This window comes from Dipodomys spectabilis, unplaced genomic scaffold (assembly GCF_019054845.1).
Source record: "Dipodomys spectabilis isolate Male_0828 unplaced genomic scaffold, ASM1905484v1 ptg000117l, whole genome shotgun sequence".
NCBI classification, from domain to species: domain Eukaryota; kingdom Metazoa; phylum Chordata; class Mammalia; order Rodentia; family Heteromyidae; genus Dipodomys; species Dipodomys spectabilis.
Genome location: NW_024870794.1, coordinates 319,979 through 340,952, shown reverse-complemented (window position 1 = coordinate 340,952; position 20,974 = coordinate 319,979). Strand labels below are relative to the sequence as shown.

Genomic DNA, 20,974 nt, shown 5'->3' with positions numbered 1-20,974 from the left:
GTGATTCTCTGGCTGAGGACTGTTCACTGGAACTCTAAAACTGCTTTCTATGTGAATGATTGTTTTACTTCTAGATTCTCCTCTGCCATCTTCCCAGAACTCTCTTTTTATCTTTTAAAATAATTTTTTTTATTTAGCTCTAGTGACCATTTGATCCTTTTTTTTTCCTTCTTGTTCTTTTCACGTTTTCTTCTCTTTCATGCTTTGCATGACTTAATTGTTGTTCTCATCCTCATATATACCCGTAGTTGATTATTTGACTTTAGCCACATTGTGCACACACTTAATCCAGAAATTTATTACTCAGTTTAAAGATGCTTAGACTTAACTTCCTTAATAGCAGTACTACCTCTTAATACCTATATAATATTTTTAGCATTTTTATTTTTAAGTTTTTCACATCTCCCTTCCATCCCTCCTGTTCTCTTATTCTATCCACATTCTTCTCTGAATATTATGTCTTCAATTTGCATAATTTTTAAGTGTTGCACTTCTTAATTTTTAATGTTTGTTTTCCTGTTTTTTCTTGACTTTTTTCTTTCTCTTTCTTCTTTTTTTCTCTCTCTACTATCATTCTATCCAAGCTATTTCCCGTTTTGAGTTTAGGATTTGTTATGTTAACTCTCCCACTGCCTTTCCACATCATTCTATGCCTATTTTTTACTACATCTCTCCCTAAACCTAATAATTTCTGTTTGCCAACTTATTCTTTGCAGTTCGTAGCTCAATAATACTTAGTTGTTTGAAGTTGAATAGATATATCTATTGAATTATATTGTATCTGCAGACTTTTGACTGTGCAACTACAGACTTTTGTTGATGCTTGCCTTAAAATAGTGTGCTAGCACAAAGCTGGTTTATTTTCATCCCAAATGGGTAGAGCAATCTGGAAAACACAAGAAAAATGGCAAGTTCAGGTATCTCAACTCCCAGTCATAATAATCAGGGGACAAAAAAGATAACGAATAATCCATACAAGTGTTCCCAAAAAGGTCTACAAATACTACTGGTAAACATGGTAAATGAAAAGATTGAAAACCTGCAAAGGACTCTGTATGAGCGTGATAGGGAGAGAGAGGAGGCAAAACAAAGAATATCATGAGTGTGAGGAAGCTACTCAAAGTTTGATACAGGAATTGCGAGAGTAGCTTGAGAACACTTAAAGAGAAATAAAGGAATTGCATGAGCAGGCTGGGATCAGTCAAAGAGAAAGTCATGAATGGCGTGAGCAGGCTGAAAACACTCAAAGAGAACTACAGGAACTGCGTGAATATGAATAAGCTAATCAAAGAGTAATAGAGGAATTGAGAGAGGGGGGATGAGAATACAGAAAGATCACTAAAGGCATTCAAGGAATCCATAAACAGAGAGCTCAAACAAATCAGGGAGACCACAAAAAGAAGTGCTGAACGTAACCCAAAAGAAGGAATGGGAGTCCTAGGAACCCATAACTAATCAACTAAGTGATTTGTTAATAAATACTGACACCAAATTAAGGAAGTAAAGAAGTCCATACAAGATCTAAAACAAAACTCCAACAAGGAATCTGAAGCCATCAAAGGTGACCAACTAGAAGGAAAAGAAATAAAAAAGTAGAAAGACTTGATAGTAGGTTAGACCATCCTGAAGATCGAATTTCAGGGATTGAAGTCAGCCTAGTTATTATAGAGAAAGAACATACAACCATCCAAGACAAATCCAAGAAATATGATAGAGCTATTCAACAATTGGAAGACACCATCAGAAGGCCTAATCTGAGGCTAATGGGTGTAGAGATAGAAGTTAGTGGTCTAGGAAATTTGTTTAACAGGATTCCAGCAGAGAACTTTCCAAACATGCAAAAAGATAGGTCTATTCAGACACAAGAAGCTTTTAGATCACCAAATAGATGAGACCAGGATAGGGCATGCCACCATCACATTATAAACTACACACGTTCAATTCAGACCAAAGAAAAGTTCCTTAAAGCTGTCACGGAGAAAAACTCAATCACCGGTAAAGGGAAACCAATTAGAGTCACCTCAGATTCCTCAGAAGAAACAATTAATGCCAGAAGAGCCTAGAATGATGTATGCCATGCCCTAAAGACAAACAAATATCAACCAAGAATACTGTACCCAGATAAACTCTCCTTCATAACCAACTAGATCACAATAAAGGCCAAACAACAGTACCCAGACTGAGAATCCAAGAGCCATAGGAAGAACCAAGTTGCCGCAGCCACAAGAATGTGGATAAAATGGCAGCAGCTCCCAAATACCTCAGTCGTATCTCTCAACATTAACGGACTTAAATCTTCAATTAAACGACATAGACTGCCTACTTGGATTAAAAAGCAACATCCTTCTATCTGCTTCTTTCAGGAGTCACATCTTGCCTGTAAAAACACACATTTTCAATGTGAAAGGTTGAAACAAAATCTACCAAGCAAATGGCCCCCATAACCAGGCAGGAGTTGCAATCCTAATACCAGATAAAATAGACTTCAAATTAAAATAAGAGAGAAAAGGTTAAGAAGGTCTCCACATACTCATTAAGAGATCTCTCCTTCAGGAGGATATTACAATTCTAAATATCTACTCGCCAAAAAATGGAGCTCCCAAATTTATCCAAGAAACACTACTTTCGCTCAAATCCCACATAGATCCACAGACACAGGCTGAAATTTTCTTAATAGAGACCCAGAAGCACAACAAATCTAAGAAGGGTTGAACAAATGGGATTGCATGAAATTGCATAGCTTCTGCATGGCAAAGGACATAGCTAGTAATATCAATAGAAAGCCCACAGATTGGGAGATGGTCTTCACTAGCCATACAACAGACAAGGGTTTCATATCTAAAATATACCTGTAACTCAAAAAATTAAACCCCCCAACAGCAAACCTTCAAAGAAAAAACTGCCCAATAAATAAGTGGGCTAAAGACTTAAAGAGAAACTTCTTTGAAGAGGAAAGAAGGATGGCCAATAGACACATGAAGAAATGCTCAACCTCCCTAGCAATAAAAGAAATGCAAATCAAAACAGCATTAGATACCACTTCACCCCAGTCAGAATGGCTAGAATCAAGAACTATAATAACAACAGATGATGGAGGGCATGTGGACAGAAGGGAACCTTAATACATTGTTGGTGGGAGTATAAACTTTTACAACCACTTTGGAAAGTAGTATGGAGTTTCCTCAAAAGACTCCACATAGGGCTCCCCTATGATCCAGCAATCCCACTTTGGGGCATTTAACCAAATGTTCACAAGCAAAACTGTAAGAAAGTTACCAGCACAACTATGTTTATTGCAGACTTATTTACCATAGCTAAGATCTGGAACCAACCCAGATGCCCCTCAGTAGATGAATGGATCAAGAAAATGTGGTATATATACACAATGGAATTCTATGGGTCCATCAGAAAAAATGACATTGCCCCATTTGTTAGGAAATGGAAAGATTTGGTAAAAATTGTATTAAGTGAAGTAAGACAGGCCCAAAGAAACATAGGTCCCATAGCTTCCCCTATTTGTAATAACTAGTATCAGTCTGAATCAAGCAGAAAAGGTCAGATAAGTCGATTTTAGGGAAATGAACCCTAAGATATTTATTCAAATGTTTTTTTTTCTTTCATGCAATTGTTTCTAAAACAATTATAAGATCATTTCTTTGGTGCTTTGTATGTGCCTGCACAACTTTAGAACCCCTGTTTTCACTCTATTTGATGTTGTTATCATTTGTGGAGGGGAAGGGAAAAAATAAATCATTTAAATAGGCATATAGGTGGACCCATTGCAACGAGATGTACAAGTCATTATGTCAAAAACGAACTTTACAACTTTGGTGGGGGATTGAGGGTTGGGTGGTGGGAGGGGGGGGGAGGATGGGATGGGAAGGGGAAACAAAGGAGGAGGCTACAATGCTTTATGAGAAATGTACTCATTGTCTTGCCCATGTAATTGCAACCCCTCTGTACAGTATTTTCACAATAAAATAAGTGGTCTATTTTGGAAAATGTTCCATGTAGTGATGAGAAAAAAGTGTATTCTGATGCTGCTGGGTGAAATATTCAGTAGTTGTCTGTTAAATGTAGCTGATCTAGGCAATTCTTTAGATCTGCATTTTCTTTATTGAGTTTTTTCGAGTTGATCTATCTAGTGTGGATAGTGGTCTGTTAAAGCCCCCAACAATTCTTATCTTTGGATCAATTTGAGATTTTGGGGAAAGTAGTATTTGTTTCGGTGATCCATTGTTTGGCGAATAGTATTTATTATTGTAATATCCTCCTGAAAGAAAGATCCCTTAATTCATATGTAGTGACCTTCTTTATCTCTTCTCACTAATTTTAATTTGAAGTCTATTTTATCTGATATTATGACTGCAATTCCTGTCTGTTTATGGGGGCCATTTGCTTGGTAGATTTTGTTCCAGACTTTCACGTTCAAAGTGTGTTTGTTTTTATGAGCAAAGTGTGATTCCTGAAGGCAGGAGATAAAAGGGTGTTGCTTTTTAATCCATCTAGACAGTGTATGTCGCTTAATTGGAGAGTTAAGTCCGTTAATGTTGAGAGAAAGGACTGAGAAGTGTTTGGTAGTTTCTGCCATTTTATCCACCTTCTTGGGTGCTGTGGCAACTTGGTTCTTCCTATGGTTTTTGGATTCTCAGTTTGGATGCCATTTCTTGGCCTTTATTGTGGTATTGTCAGTTCTGTCTGTGTAGGACATCTTTAAGTATCTTTTGTAGGACCAGTTTGGTGGAGATATTTTTTTTTCAGTTTTTCTTTGCTATGGAAGGTTTTTATTTCACCTTTGGTTATGAAGGAGAATTTAGCTGTTTACACTATTAGTGGTTCATCCTTCGTCTTTAGGTCATGGCATGCATCTTCCCAGGCTCTTCTTGTTTTAATTTTCTCTGCTGAAAAAAATGAAGTTATTCTAATTGTTTCCCCTTCATAGATGATTGATCTTTTTTCCTTGACAGCTTTAAGTATCTTTTCCTTGGTCTGAATTGATCTTGTGCATATTATAATGTGATGGTGGGATGTCCTGCTCTTGTCTGGTCTATTTGGGGTTCTAAACGTTTCTTGTATCTGAATAGGCCTATCCTTTTTCATGTTTGGGAATTTCTCTGCTAGGATCCTGTTAAACAAATTTCCTAGACCATTATCTTCTGTCTCTAGGTGCTCCTCTACACCCATTATTCTCAGATTAGGCTTTCTGATGGTGTCTTCCAATTGCTGAATATATCTATCATATTTTGGATTTGTCTTGGATAGTTGTACATTCTTTCTCCATAATATCTAGGCTGTCATCATTCACCGAAATTCGATTTTCTGCATGGTCTAACCTAATGTCAAGACTTTATTCTTTGTTTTTCATTCATTTTCCTTCTAATTGTTTGGTTTTCATGACTTCAAATTCTTTTTGGGAGCTTTGTTTCAGATCTTGTATGGACTTCTTTACTTCCTTAATTTGGTGTTCAGTTCTTATTCTCAAATCACTTAGTTGTTTGGTTATGGTTTCCTTATACTCCCATTCCTTCTCTCGGGTTCCAATCAGCATTCCCTTTGTGTTCTCCCTGAATTCTTTAAGCTGTCTGTTTATGGATTCCATGAATGCCTCTATTGATCTTTGTTTATTCTCGTCCCTCCCTTGCAATTCCTGTATTACTCTTTAATTAGCTTCCTCATGTTCATGCAATTCCTGTAGTTCTCTTTGACTGTTCTCAGCCTGTTCACGCAATTCCTGACATTCTCTTTGTCTCTTTTCAGCCTGCTCATGCAATTCCTGTATTTCTCTGACAGTTCTCAGCCTGTTCACACAATTCCTTTATTTCTCTTTGAGTGTTCTCAACCTGTTCACACATTTCTGTATCAACCTTTGAGTAGCTTCCTCATGCTCATGAGATTATTGTATTGATCTTTGGTTTGCCTCTGCTCTCTCCCTATCATGATCACACTGAGTCCTTTGCAGGTTTTCTATCTGTTCATTCACCGTGTTTCCCAGTAATATTTATTGAGCTATTGGAGAACTCTCCTCTGGAATACTGGTTATCATGAGTGGGAGTTGAGATACCAGGACTTGGATTTTTCTTGTATTTCTCTGGCTTGTTCTGTCCATTTGATATGAAAGTAACACCAATTTTCTGGTAGAATATTTTTTCAAAGGCATGCATCAACCAAAGTCCTGTAGTTGCACAGGCAAAAGGACTCAGATATAATCTAGTTCAACAGATACAATCTATTCAACATCAAACAACTATGGATTAATGGGCTAACAACAGCAAGGATGAATTTGGCAAACCAGAAATTATTATATTTAGGGACAAATATGAGGAAAAATAGGATTAGAAGAATGTGGAGAGGTAAAAGGAGAGTGAATTTAACCAAGTTCTAATCTCAAAGAGGGAAATGGATTGGACAGAATAGTAGGAGAGAGAAAAAAACAGACAAGAAAAAAATGGGAAAAACAAATATTAAATTTATTAAATGAATCTTTAAAATTATCTAAGTTTAAGGTGGTATTGAGAGAAGAACAAGATACGATGAGAGGAGGGGAAGGATAGAAAGGAGACATGAAAAACTAAAAACTAAAAATTCTCAAAAATTATATAGCCTAAAGAGATAATACTGCTATTACATTATTTAAGGCTAAGAAGTTTTGAATTGAGTAATAAAATTCTTGATTAAGTGTGTATACAATGGGGGTAAGGTCTAATATTTGACGACGGGCATATATCTGAGGATGAGCAGAACAGCAAATAAGTCACACAAAAAACAAGGAAACAGAAGAAAAAATGAAAAGAATGAAAAAAAAAAAAGAAAAAAGGACCAAAAGGTCATTAGAGATTTAAACAAAGCACACTCACACACACATACACCTAAAATAAAAATTAGGAGAGAAGAAAAAAAGATTAATAGAAAACAATTTTTTTAAACTAAAAATTAAAAAAGGTACAAAAAAGAGTTCTTTTTTGGGGGGTGGGGGGGAGAAGTAGATGGGAAGATCCTGTATCTCCCTGTGTCTGTAACCAGTCTCTTGGTGGAGTCTCTAGTCTGCTTGTGGTGTTTGGTTTGCCTGTGGCATGATTGGTTTCTTAAGTCAATTGTGATCTTCCTCCCAGGCTAGTTCAATGAGAGGGAGATCTGCTTTGAGTTTCACAAAAGAGGGAGATGGCTGTTTCCTCTAATTTGAAGATGCTGTGATGAGGCTAGGTTCTGGGTAGAGTTGAGGCCTTTCAGCAAATTGTAGCTTTTCCCTGAGGGATAGCTTCTGATACACACAGGGAGCCCAGCCTGGAGCCATTCTCAGGGTTTATGTTTACTGAATTTCACTTGACTGTTTAGGCTGCTGTAGGGAGGGGCAGCCTCTGGCTCTGTTTACCCAGTGAAGAAAGTCACTCCCCTCGGGGCAGAGCTTTGTCTGCCTGGGATGGGTGACTTTTCCTAAGGAGGAGCTGAGCCTGGCAGTTCAAGTCAGGTGCCTGTGACCTCATAAATGACTCTTTTGTTTTTTTTCCCAAGGCAAGGCCTGAGTTAGAACTAGCTGCTCAGCTGGGCCTTTTCAATATCAAATATGGAGATCTCCGGGGGTGAGGGCGGGAAGGGTGGCCTTCCCTCCTCTGTTCCCTGAGAAGGAGTGAGTATGTCAGGATTCTACTCACGCTGGAGTCTTGGTTCCTTGGTTGTCTCTGGTCTGTGATCTGCAGGATGAAGATATCTGCTACTTGTCAGTTCTTTCTGGTTTTAAGTAGAATCCGGTCACCTGCTGTATCTGGCACCATTGTCCCAGACTCTGTGTTGTTCTTTTGGCGGCTCGGCTGCTGCGGTTGCCACCACCACCGCAGCTGCAGCTAATGGCAAGTGCTCAGATCTGTTTCCTTGACTGGATTTTCCCTCTCTGGCCAAACTCTCTGTACTGTGATGGCACACTTCGTAATTCTCTGGCTAGGACTCTTCACTGGAACACTACAACTATTTTCTATGTGAGAGCTTCTTTAGCCTCTAGCTTCTCCTCCTCCATCCTCCCCTAAAGTAATCTGTTGTTGCTTTTTAAAAAACTGGTGCCAGTGTCTCATGCCTATAATCATCATAACTCAGGTGGCTGAGATCTGATAATCGAGGATTAATAACAGTCTGGGTAAGAAGGTCTGTGAGACTATTGTCTCATAAACTGGTTACCAAGAGACTAAAAGGAGCACTGTGGGCCAAACTAGTACAGTGATAGCCTTGAGAACAAGAGAACAGGGATTTCAACCAGGCCCTAAGTTCAAGCTTCTCATATTAAAAAAACGTTAAAAACAATTTGCCATCATTTGTAATTTCAGCCAATTTGTAATTTAAAGCCAATTTGCATCTCAGTTTGCACGTATTTGGGTGGGGGAACTAAACTTATGTAACAGTTAAAAGGAAAAAAAATGAGCACAAGTGTACAGGTGGCTCACGCCTGTAATCCTATCTTCTCAGGAGGCTGAGAAATGAGGATGGTGGTTCAAAGCCAGCCCTGGGCAGAAATGTTCCCATGAGACTGCTATTTCCAATTAACCACTAAAAAACAAGAATGGCACTATGGTTTAAACTTGTATGGTAGAGTACTAACCTTGAGCAAAGAAGCTCTGGGACAGCACCCATGCCCTGTATTCAAGCCCCATGTCTGAAGGAAAAAATAAAGATTTCAGGGCTGGGAAGGTGGCTAAGTGGTAGAGTGCTTGCCTTGCATGTATGAGCCTTTGGGTTCGATTTCTCAGTACCACATAAGCAGAAAAGCCAGAAGTGGCACTGTGGTTCAAGTGGTAGAGTGATATCTTTGAGGTGAAGAGCTAATGGACAGTGCCCAGGCCCAGAGTTCAGGACCCATGATGGACAAAAAACAAACAAAAAAAGAGTTTAAACAAACGATGTGCACAATAGACTATACACTAAAGATGAAAGATTAAATTAATAAATTAATAATTAAAATGATGAACATTGTTTCAATTTTGTAGGTGGTGAATGTAGCAGAAAAAGTGATAAGAAATGATTCATTTCTAACAACTCTTCCATTTTTTAACCTCATTTACTACTTTTAAACTAAAGAGACATGTATCACTTTACAGAAAAACAAAATTGTACATGTATTTTAGCCTGAATTCCACATTCTATAATTTGCCTTTTAGTAAACAATCAGTATCTTTTCATATAAAATAGCTGTGATACCTTTATTTAATACTTCACATCTTTCCAGTATTTGGTTATATCAAAATTCCTCCTTTCCTTCTTTTCTTCTTTCCATTCCTTCATATCCTTTCCTCCTTTCAATCCTAGCAATTAAACTCAGGGCTTCATGCATTTTAAGTAGGTGCTCTACAAAGTGAGCCATACACCTGCTCTTTTCGCTTTAGTCACTTTTGTTTTTGTTGGTCATGTGGTTTGAACTCTGCACCTGGACACTGTCCCTGCACTCTTCAGCTCAAGGCGAGTGCTCTACTGTTTCAGCCACAGTGCCACTTCTAGTTTTCTTGTGGATTATTGAGATAGGAGTCTCACACACTTTCCTGCCTAGATTTGCTTTGAACTGGGATATTCAAATCTCAGCCTCCTGAATAGCTAAGATTAAAAGCATGAGCCACCTGCGCTCAGTGCTGCTTTAGCCATTTTTATGACAGGGTTTTCTGTTTATGACCAGCCCAGCATGGATCACAATCCCTTGATGACAGGGAGGGTTGTGTGTAGCAAGTCAGATACAGTGGGGAAACAACTTTCTCTGCCCATCACAGGGAGAATTTTGGAGTATTGTATTAGAAATTTCTAGAAGTGGGTTGTGAGGAGCATTCTGCTTCCAGGAGTCTCTTCCCACTTCCCAACCTTCTAGTCCTGCCAGAAAGGGTCTATAGTAGAAGGCTCAGGATGGAGATAGCAGACTCTTATTTTCCTTGTTACCAATATGCCCACAGCATCGATTGTTCCATCTTAACTATTTGGATGGACATCTACCCTGATGATTTTTATGAGCACAAGAAACTTGACATCCTGAAAAAACTTACACAGTATGACAAGCTCAACATGCCCTCTTCAGACTTGCTGTTCTGCTTACATATTCTTCTGGACCAGCTGGAGCAACGCATGGCCTGTGAGACCAAGAAAAAGAGTAAATAATCCTTGTTTAGATGCCTTAGAGCTTGTGAGTAGAGATAGATCCGGTCTCAAGGGATGGGCCTGCTTGGCCAAAAGCCCTTTGTACTACCCAGCTTGGCAAAATGTCCTTTTATGGATGTTCTATGCCGGGTAATGTCTGTTCCCTTTCTAAAAGAACTTGGACATAACCACTCATTAGAAACACCCTACCTTCTCATCAGTGTTCAGTCCAAACTCAAGTTCTACAGCTTCTCCTACTAAATCCTCATAGAAGTTTAGTCACACTTTAACTTCTAGAGTGTACTCTAAGACTCCTGTACCTGTTTTCATTCTTATGTTTGTGTCACTGTAGAGAACTTCTTGCTGAACTCCAGATAAAGAACCCATCAGTGATGTCGCCTATGGTGACTGATGGAGATTGGAAGCCAACACTGGACTCCAGAAAGCATGTGAACATAGAGGCTTTTTTCAATGTGTAGAAAGGCCCAACTAGGTTTTGAGTGCTGTGGACATCCCACTGGTTCTGAACTCCACATGTTATGTAGGTGTACCTGCACATACCACCAAGGAAGAAGATGATCTAGAATGTCTTCCATTGATGTTCACAATTCACCTAGATCACATCCAAACCAGTAAAAAATGTTTTGGTCTTGGAGTGCAGGGTAAATATGTGCTAATGGAAAATGACCCCAGTCTATGTTCAGGAAAACCAATAAGTTAGGTCCAAAGTCTAGATTCAGTTGAGGAAAGGGAATCTATTCTCACAGAATATCCAGACCAATCTGTCCTTCTGCTGGGGATCCAATTTCCAGTTGAGAAATAAGATCTGTCCCTCCCTAGACTCAGGAAGAAAATACTGCCTTTAATGAGGAAGTAGATCATTTTGAGGACACTGAGGCAGAATTTGTGTCTGAAGGTAACTTAGAAGACAATCCAGATTTAGAGATTGCTTCCCCCCTTATTTAGAAAATCTTTATATTTCTTTTTGGTCCTGATTGTTGTAAAATGATCATTCTAGTTATTTTTCTAACGTTATTAAAATGTCAATGTTTATGTTATGTTATACAATTCATGAGCCTTAAATGTGTTTATTTTTCAACCTACAATGTAAAGCACCATGCACATGTGTTTTGTGTGTGGGAAAACAGAGTGACAGGGGGATGAACAAGAGAGCCTACTGGATATAAAGGGAATGGTTAAATGCACAGAGAGTTGCAAGGAAGCCAGGCCATGCCTGCATGTGGTGATAAGGTGGCTACAACAGATCTAGGACATACCAGATCAGATGACCTAGAAAGCTGTTCTGTCAATTGGGACATATGCTACAATACTTATACTGGTATGTGGGACTTTCTTCCAACAATGAGTTCAAGTCTGTATACATATTCATTGTGCTTTGGGAAATATTGAAGAAAAAATTGGCTCCATTAACATAAAAATTCTACTTAGGGCTGAATATATTTGACAAAATACATAAGAAATATCGACACTGGAAAGTATAAGCCATCATCAATAGAAGAAAGAAGGCTTACATAGATGGACAAACAAAATCAGGAAGCAATTAAATCAGTTATATGGAAATACATGTTATATTCATTATATTTTATATAGTATATTATATGATATATAAGATCGAATACGATTTTTCATACTACAAGGGCTTTTAATTTTTTCAATTTTAAGTATTTTTTTTCACATAATATTAGTGTAAAACATTATTGGGGAAAGCGGTAATATAACTTTGATTATAATTATATGAATACATATTTTTGTGTTTCTAGATATAACACTGATTATAAATAGATGAATAAATATAAACATATATTTGTATATCTGTCTATGAGGTGAATATAATGAAACAGGCTACACAATGTATAAAAAGGCGGTTATGAGTTAGTATATGAGACTCAGGCCTGTAATCCTAGTGATGTGGGAAGCTGAGTTCTGAGTTTTAGTTTCTCTTACTCCCATGCCATTAGATTTTCAGAGGAGACCTGGTCCCTCGAGTGTAGCCAAGCGACACGTATGCAGTTGGATCACACTCTGTGACCCCAGAGGAAAGTCAGTAGAAGTCAGGACAAGCCTCTTATGCTATGACAGTCTACTCAGTTCCTGTGCCAAGATGGACATCTGTAGAACATCAGATGGAAAGTTGGCATTCCCTCCCAAAATGTTTTTGACTATCCTGAATTAAACCTTATTTCCCTTCCCAAGCTGCAAACACATAGAAATATGTCAAGGGCTCAAGAGAGATGGACAAAGACTTACAAATACATAAAATTATATACTTTTGGGGGGTGCCCAGTTGTCAGCTTGAACTCTGGGCCTGAGTGCTATCCCTCAACTCTTCAGCTCAAGGCTAGTGCTCTACCACTTGAGCTACAGGGCCACTTCTAGCTTATTTTCTTTTTGCTTATGTGGTTCTGAGGAATCGAACCCAGAGCCTCATGCATGCAAGGCAAGCACTCTACCACTGAGCCACCTTTCCAGCCCCCAAATTATATACTTTGTTTCAGTTGTTTCAGTAATTCAATGACAAATCATGAAAGGCATATCTTGATTTTTCTTTTTTTAATGGAAATGGGAATATACACTGAGTGCATTAGGGAGTAGGTGATAGTTTGGATGCTGAGTTGTGGAATGCACTCCTGGGCATGGGAGACACTTGCCTTTGAGAACTTGTGTGGGGATGCGTCTCCGCACACAGCTTCACAAAACAATGCCCATAACTTGTATGGTGTCATAGCCATCTTTCCATAACAGCAAATAGGTGTCAGGCACTGATCTTTCTCTGAAGTGGACTCAGCAACACAGAAAGGCACAAAGAATGAGAGGGAATGACTGCTAGCCACCAGATATCAGCTTCAAGAGCTGTCCTGACCAGAATCTAGGATAAATTGAGCTGGTGAAGGCTGATCCCCATGCAAGGCTCCTAGCACTAAGGACTAGGCACTATTATAGGTGTTGGAGAAACAAGTGAATGTGGCTCTCTCCTCATCAATTTCATGCTGAAAAGAAAACCAGAAATCATAATGATAATTTTTGTAAATCAGAGACATGACATTGGTAGTTTTGTGGCAACAATTTCACAGCGGGTATGTGAGGAGATATCCCTGAGGAGGAGATAGTTAACCTGAGAGCCATCATCCATGCAATTAACTAGACGCAGGTACTCCAGGCAGTAAGAGCAGCAATTACATCCCTCAGTGATGGGAAAGGACGTAACTTGCTTCAGAAAAGGCAAACATCACTGACGTGCTTGTTTGTGAAGTAAGAAAAAAAAGGTACAACGAAGAAAAAAAGATCAGACATGAAGATCAGAATAAATTATAAAGATATTGGATGCTGCGAGTTACAAGGAGAAAAATTCTGATGTTATTCTAAATCTGACATGACCCACTGGAACCAAAGTGCTCAAATAGTACCTAGACACATCTGATTCACCTATATACTTTTAAAATGTGATTCTAGCCAGGCTCTGGTGGCTCACAACTGGAATGTTAGCTACTCGGGAGGCTGATACCTGAGGATCAGGTTTGAAGCAAGCCCAAAGAGGAAATTTGGAAAGACTGACCTCCAATTAAACACCAAAATTATGGACATGAAGCTGTGTTCAACTGGTAGAGCACTAGCCTTGATAAAAAATTAAGGGACAACACCCAGGCTCTAGATTCAAATCCCTGGACTTCACAAAACAAAGAAGTCAACAAATAAAATTTGGTGCTCAGTCGATCAGCACTTAGCATTCTACTTCAATGTATTTAGTATGAGCCTAGGAAGTTACATCCTTAGCAAATGCTCTCCCCTCATATTCTGCTTCATTACCAGTATTCAAATGCCTGGCATTACCAAAGTCTCCTCCCAGTTAGCATAGCAGTCTACCACTGGGAATTAATAGATATATTTTGATTAATCATAATCTATCCACACACATCAAATGAGTGGTAGCCACATTCCACTATTATGAATGTTTTTGCTCCCCCTTTGAGTTAATAAGGCTTACCATTAAAAGCTATAGAATACTTATCAAATTAAGTCAACAATCATCATTCTTCGACCCAATCTTGTAACCTATGTAATGTGTGTTTTTTTTTTGTTTTTTTTTGATGTCGATGCCCTGTATCTTGTATATACATTTCTCTAGCTTTGGGGAGAGAAGGGAAAAAACAAATGCTTAACTAGGGATACAGTTTGACCCATTTTAACAATGAGATCAAGACACTATGTTCAAAAACGTACTTTACAATTTATGCAAGGAGTGGGGAGGTGGGATGGAAAGGAGTAGTTGTGGAGGTGGAAGGGTAGGGATGGTAGGGGAAAAACAAAGGAGGAAGTAACAATGCTTGAGAGGAAATGAACTCATTACCTACTTTATATAACTGTAATTCTTTGTACATTATTTTTACAATAAAAAACGTATTAGAAAAGATGAAAAGACCCAGAAATAAAACTACATACTTACAATCATCTGATATTCGACAAAAGAGCGAAAGATGTAATGTGGAAAAAACATAGCCTTGCTGGGTGCCTGTGGCTCATGCCTTTAATCTAGCTACTCAGAAGGCTGAGATCTGAGGATGGTTTTTGAAAGCCAGCAGGGCCAGGGAAGTCCATGAGACTCTTAGCTCCAATAAACCTCAAGAAAATGGGAAGTGGAACTGTGGTTCAAGTACTAGCCTGGAGATGAAATGCAAAGGGGTAGCTCCGAGGCCCAGAGTTCTAGCCCCACGACCAACACACACAGACACACAGACACACAGACACACAGACACACAGACACACACACACATACACAGACACACACACACACACACACACACATCATAGCCTCTTCAACTATTGGTGTTGGGAAAACTGGACATCCACAGGCAGAAAACTAGAAGTGGATCTCTGCTTGCACTAACATCAACTCAAAATAGATTAACTATATTAAAATCAGCCAAACTACTATAACACAGAAAAAGGGTGATATTAGAACTTATAGGTATTGAGGTGCGAGCTGGGCAGCTGCACGCCGAGCACCAGTAGTTGCGCTCCAGATCCTGCAATCTCACACCCCCTACCTAGACCCAGTAAGCGCTTACTCCAGTTGGCCCCTGCGACAGGCGCCATGCATCGAGCGGCGCCCCGCACTCTGGGCCGCTCTGCTCACCGCCCTGGCTCTGTTCCTCAGGCCGCCGGTGACGAGGGTCCCATCTTATGCTGAGAGCCCTGAGATGCCAACGCGCTGGCTCAGTGCAGGGGTGTGCCGATCTGGTGCCCGAGCCAGGCTATGGCTGCTGCCTGACATGTGCTCTGCGCAAGGGCCAGCCGTGCGGTATCTACACTGAACGCTGCAGCTACAGCTAGGGGCTCAGCTGCCAACTGCCACTGGGCAAGCCATGCCCACTGCAGGCGCTACTGGACGGCTGCGGGTTCTCCGCCAACGCCAGCATCCCGGCCAGCTGAGGCTTACCTGCTGCTGGTGCCCTCCGCCTCAGGAAATGCTAGTGAGTCGGAGAAGGACCGAGGCACAGGGAGCGTGGAGAGCCATGCCCTGCCCAGCACACATAAGGTGCCTGACTCCAAGTTTCATTCCATTCACGCAAAGCTGAACACCATCAAGAAAGGTCACGGGAAGGACAACCAGCGCTATAAAGTTGACTATGAGTCCCAGAGCATGGACACCCAGACCTTCTCCTCGGAGCCCAAACGGGAGACAGAATATGGTCCCTGCCTTAGAGAGATGGAAGACACCCTGAATCACCTGAAGTTCCTCAATGTGCTGAGTCCCAGGGGTGTGCACATCCCCAACTGGGACAAGAAAGGATATTATAAGAAGAAGCAGTGTAGCCACTCCAAAGGCAGAAAGTGGGACTTCTGCTGGTGCGTGGACAAGTATGGTCAGCCCCTCTCAGGCTTCAAGAGCAAGGGCACTGATGACGTGCACTGCCTCGGCATGCAGAGGCAGTAAACCCCACTGCATCAGTTAAATTGGAGCTCGAATACCCCTTACTTTGCACAAAAGACTGCCACGGACAGAACAGCACCTGCCTACAGCCTCAACTTATATTTCTTTTTGTGATGACTTGGTTTTGTGTGTGTGTGTGTGTGTTTTTAAGAAAACCAAAGTTTAGACAGAGATTTTTGAAATGTCTATTGTTCCTTTAAATGGTAAACTCGAGCATCTTTCCACTTTTCAGTAGTCAGAAAAGAAAATTAATTTCTCTGTTGCTTTCTGTAAAAATAACTGATACTCCTGCCCAAATCAGCGGATTTGATACCCTTCTAGAATCCTCTCCACATCTGCCCATTGGAACAGCTGACCTTCTGCCTCCCTCACTTCAGTGGCTATTGTAGAAGACACCTCTTTGCCCTCCTCCCTGCTCAGGCCTCATGGAGAACAGGAAAGTCAGAAACTCTAGTCACCTGGACAAGACATCTCTACCATACATGAGACCTCTGGCCCTCCTGGAACTATCTGATTCCAAGGCAAGGACCCCTGGGCCACAAAGCTTCTTCATTATCTGCAAGTGACTTGATCTGCTTGGAAAATACTGGAGTCATTGAGGTGGAATACAACTGACCAAGAAAGTTCTATAAAACTGACCAAAAAAGTTCTAGCACATTTTGGGAAACTTGTAAATGCAGATCTTTCTGACTTCCCTCCATTAGGCAGCTTTTCAAGGATGGAGCCCAGTGGAAGGCCCAGGGTGGCCTTGGCTGTGGTCCAGCAGGGCATGGAGGAGGCTGGGAGTATACCCCACACTTCACCAGTAATGGAGACAACAACAACAAAATGTTTTCTAATTTAACTCCTAGTTTGGTGTTGAGGATAATAAACTATTTAAAGGCAAAGGTTTATTTTCACCCCTCATCTTTATTCTTGACCTAACAAAACAATGGTGTTTAATGTTATCTAAACAGGAAAGATGAACAGCTTGTTGAGAAGCCTCATAGGGACACTGGGAGCACATAGAGAATAACTTGTGTTTGTTGAACTTGGAGTCCAACTTATACTTTACAATTCACACTTATATGCAGAGAGAGTTATATGTTCTCAACAGTTAACATTGTATACAGCATAGCCCAACTATAATAGGATCCATACTAGATAATCCTAGATAGTGTTAGATACTGGAAAGTGTCACTATGGCCGTGACCAGGAGAGGGCACTCAGTCCAGCCTGGGCTTTTCTCTCCCCAAGGCCAAACCCATGGCAGCGTTGGATGTGTGGCGATTGTCCTGTCCTACACTGCAGAGAGCTCTCCTTAAGAACAAAAAGAGGCCTCAAGACAGTCTGCCTACTTATTACGAGCTTTCCTTTATTTTTTTAATTTTTGGGGGGGGAAAGTATTTTTTGAAAAGTTTTGTCTTGAGATGTATTTATAAAAGTAAATAAAGTTTTTACCATTAAAATAATAATTAAAAAAAGAACTTATAGGTACTGGCAGGAACTTCCTGAATAGAATCCCAGGGACATAACAGATAGGAAAGAGACCCAACAAATGAGACTACATCAAAGGAAAAAACCTACACAGGCTAGAGACATAGCCACTAAATTAAAAAGACAGCCAACAAATTGGGAAAAGATATTTACCTGCAATACATCAGACAAAGGGCTAATTTTCCATGTATACATGGATCTCAACAAACAACCCCTCCGCAAACTAATAAACCTATCACCAAATGGGCAGAGGAGCTAAGGAGAGACTTCTCATAAGAAGAGGTAAGAATAGCAAAGAAACATATCAGGAAAGGTTCATCATCCCTGGCCATAAAGAAATTATAAATCAAAGTAATCCTGAGATACAATCTTATCCAAATATCTTGAATTAGACAACAAATGTTGGTGGGGAAGTGGAGAAATTAGAAAAAGGCAAGGACATTTGTACAACCATGTTCCTTGCTGCTCAATTCACAGTGACAAGAAATGTACACAACCCAGATGCCCCACAATAAATGAATGGAACCAATAATTATGCCATCTATATACAATGAAATTTTACAGAGCCATTAGAAAGGATAAAATAATGTCATTTGCAGGGAAATGGAGACATTAGAATAAATCATGTTAAGAAAGTTAAGAGAACATCAAATTGACAAATGGTACCTGTTCCACTGATATGTGGAAGAAAGGTTTAAAACACAATGGGATATGACATACTGTACAGGACTCTAGGCATCATTTACAGTAAGAACAGAAGAGGAAGCATTTGGAGAAAATCACAAAGTTGTAATACCCAAGTACCTTTTCTATATAATACTATATATATATATATATATATATATAGAGAGAGAGAGAGAGAGAGAGAGAGAGAGAGAGAGAGAGAGAGAAGGAATTGAATTGCAATGATAAGGAAACAAAGGAACTTTTCTTAATTTGTCTTTTCATTTTCTGATGAATCTGTATTCTTCACCTAATATACAGGGAAGATGGGGGAAGGGCACAGAATTAGTGGGAAGTGGGTGCAAAAAATGCAGCACCAGAGCCCTCTGGCTGTACTGGACATTGATGAAAGTGAACCATGCAAGTCGAGGGTCAAGATGGGAGGGAGGGTATGGAAGAGATTGTGGGAACAGAAAGGTAACCCTGCTCTATATCACTGCTAAAACAATTTTTTTTAAAAAGAATAGGGTTCCCAAATGAGAACATATGAGAATAGGAAAATACAGAGCAGATAATTCTTTTTTTATGTCCTTGGTATCTGATAGTTTCAATCAATATCTATTGTCCTACCAACTGAGTCATACCTCTAAACCCAAAAGTCCTTACAATATTCAAATTTTTCATTGATTTCTTCATATTTTCTATTTACTTTTTGGTTTGTGTTTGTGTGTGTGTGTGTGTGTGTGTGTGTGTGTGTGTGTGTGTGTGTGTGTGTGTAAGAAATGGAGTTTGATCGCAGGATCTAGATGCTATCCCTGAGCTTCTTTTTTATTCAAGAGTACACTCTACCACTTGAGCCAAAGCTTCACTTTGGGATCTTCTTGAACAGTTTATGGGAGATAAAAGATTCACAGAGACGTTTTTGCACCGCTAGATTCAAATCATCACCTTCAGATCTCAGCCTCTGGAGTAGGAAGTATTATAGGCTTGAGTCAAGGCTTCTGGCTTATGAATTGTTGTCCCTTTTTTAAAAAGCTGGTGCCAATGGTTCATGCCTGTAATCGTAGCACCACAGGAGGCTGAGATATGATAATTGAGTTTTAAAGACAACCTGGGTAAGAAAGTCTGTGAGACCATTATCTCATAATCTGGTTAGCAAGAAACCAGAAGGGGCACTGGCTCAAACTGGTAGAGTGATAGCCTTGAGCACAAAAGAACAGGGACTGCCCCCAGGCCCTGAGTTCAAGCCCCACATATAAAAAAATGTAAAAAAATTGCAATCACTTGTAATCTCAACATCCTCAATTGGTGGTGTATCTAAAGTTAATTTGCATCTCACTTCGTATGTATTTGAGGGGGAACTAAACATATAACATTTTTTAAAAAAATGAGCAGTTGGGTTCAGGTGGCTCATGCCTGTAATCCTACCTTTTCAGGAGGCTGAGAAATGAATATGGTGGTTTAAAGACAACCTGGGCAGAAAAGTTCCCATGAGACTGCTATTTCCAATTAACCACTAAAAAACAAGAAATGACACTGTGGTTTAAACTGGTAGGGTAGAGTACTAGCATTGAGCAAAGGAGTTCTGGGACAATACCCATGCCCTGTGTTCAAGTCCCATGTCTGAAGGAAAAATAGAAATCAGGGCTGGGATGTTGGCTCAGTGCTAGAGTGCTTGCCTTGCATGTTGAACCTTTGGGTTCAATTACTCAGTACCACATAAGCAGAAAAAGCGAGAATTGGCATTGTTCCTCAAGTGGAAGCTGCTAGCCTTGAGGTGAAGAGCTAAGGGACAATGCCCAGGCCAGAGTTTAAGATCCATGATGGATAAAAACAAACAAACAAAAATAGTTCAAACATTTAAATGATGTGCACAATAGACTATATACTAAAGATGAAAGATTACATTAATGAATTAATAATTAAAGTGATCAACATTGTTTCGATTTTGTAAGTGGTGAATATAGCAGAAAAAGTGATAAGAAATAATGATTCAGTTCTAACCACTCATATTGTTTTAAACTTATTTCTACTTTTAAACTAAAGGGGCACATAAGTATCATTTTACAAAAAAACAAAAATTGTACATGTATTTCAGCCTGAATTCCACATTTTATAATTTTCCTTTTAGTAAACAATCAGTATATTTTCATATAAAATACTTGTAATGCCTTTATTTAATACTTACCATTCTAGTATTTGATTATATCATAATTCCTCCCTTAATTCTTTTCTTCATATCCTTTCCTCCTTTCTATACTAGCAGTTAAATTAAGGGATTCATGCACTTAAGGTAGGTCCTCTAAAATTGAGCCACACGCCTGCTCTTTTTGCTTTAGTCACTTTTGTTTTTGTTGGTCATGTGGCTTGAACTCTGGGCCTGGAGACTGTCACTGCACTCTTCAGCTCATGGCAAGTGATCTACTGTTTGAGCCACAGTGCCACTTCTGATTTTCTGGTGGTTTAATGGAAATAAGAGTCTCACAGACTTTTCTGCTTAGACTGGCATTGAACTGTCATCTTCAGATCTCAACCTCCTGAGTAGCTAAGATTACAGGCATGAGCCACCTGCACCCAGCTCTGCTTTAGCCTTATTTTTTTTTGGGGGGGGCTCAACTCTGGGCCTGGACACTGTCCCTCAGCTCTTCAGCTCAAGTATAGCACTCTACCACTTGAGCCAAAGTTCCACTTCCAGTATTTTTTTATTCTGCTTATGTGATGCTGAGGAATGGAACACAGGGCTTCATGCATGCAAGGCAAGCGCTCTACCACTGAGCCACCTTCCCA

At 39.7% G+C, this 20,974-nt stretch overlaps 1 long non-coding RNA gene across 1 annotated transcript; it reads left to right on the top strand.

The window, feature by feature from the left end:
- Positions 1 to 212: 212 nt before the first annotated feature.
- On the top strand, positions 213 to 17,254 carry LOC122115130. Its single transcript, XR_006148724.1, has 3 exons — positions 213 to 222; positions 6,410 to 6,413; positions 17,145 to 17,254. It is a non-coding gene; the product is annotated as an uncharacterized LOC122115130 (long non-coding RNA).
- The last annotated feature ends 3,720 nt before the right edge of the window (positions 17,255 to 20,974 follow it).